Here is a 1,065-nt window from a genome sequence, read left to right as displayed (position 1 = left end):
GGTGGCGACCCCTGCTGTACTCTTTCACCACAACTTTCTCTCTCTCTCTCTTTCTTCCTGTTTCTGTTGTACCTGTATTTCAAAGGGGCCAGCCTTGTCACACTCTGTGTCACACAGAATCTCCCCAAGAACTACGTTAAGGGTACACATGTCTGTGGAGTGCTCAGCCACTTGCACTAATTTCACGAGCAGGCTGTTCCGTTGATCGGATCAACTGGAACCCTCGTCGTCGTAACCGACCGAGTTCCACGACAACGATGATGTCTCTACAGCCTAATTGAAGATTAATTAGGTAACTATCTGCCGAAAATTTTGCTTCATACAAATTGTTGATTCACTTATTTCACTTTTCTCCTATCTTAATTTATTAATTGGTTAGTTTTCTTCCTTCTTCGCCGTCTGTTAATTCCGCCTACATCGTTCTATATATAACTAACCAAAACCAAACCAGAAATATTCTTCTGAGAATAAATGTTCTAAAATAGATTATTAGTTTATGCATCCACTAATTGTAGCAGAGTTTCCTGGCAATGAAATATAATTTATTCGCAATGCTCGATAAGATCCCATGGGCAATAACTACTGAGGAACTGTGCAATCTCAAGAGAATAAGCATAATTAAGAAACATTTTGAGAACTGAAACTCGAAACAGATAAAGCTATAAATAACAGCGTGTAAACATTGGGTTAAAATGCCCTTTGGATAGAAAAAGTCGAAGGCTTATGACGTCACTATATATAATTATTTACAATTATGTAAAGTTTTCTGTGTATACTCCACTGATGAAGCAAAGCATTTCTTATGCAGAGCCAGAAATCCGGGATCTGGAATTATCGAGTAATTTTTGCTAGTTTATTTTGTCTCTTCGTCTTCTGTCCTGGTGCTATATGAACATTTTATTGTGGTTTAGAGTCAAGATTTGGCTGCTATATTCAACGTGGCGGTACCTCTTAGATACCCTAAATTATAATTTTAAATAATTGTTACCTTTTGATGGTTTTTATTACGATGCTGGCCACTTGATAAAATCGATATTTAAATATCGACCTTACCCTTATATATAT

This window comes from Octopus bimaculoides, chromosome 30 (genome assembly GCF_001194135.2).
Source record: "Octopus bimaculoides isolate UCB-OBI-ISO-001 chromosome 30, ASM119413v2, whole genome shotgun sequence".
Classification (NCBI taxonomy): domain Eukaryota; kingdom Metazoa; phylum Mollusca; class Cephalopoda; order Octopoda; family Octopodidae; genus Octopus; species Octopus bimaculoides.
The sequence above is the reverse complement of the archived record's forward strand: the minus strand, read 5'-3'. Positions refer to the sequence as shown.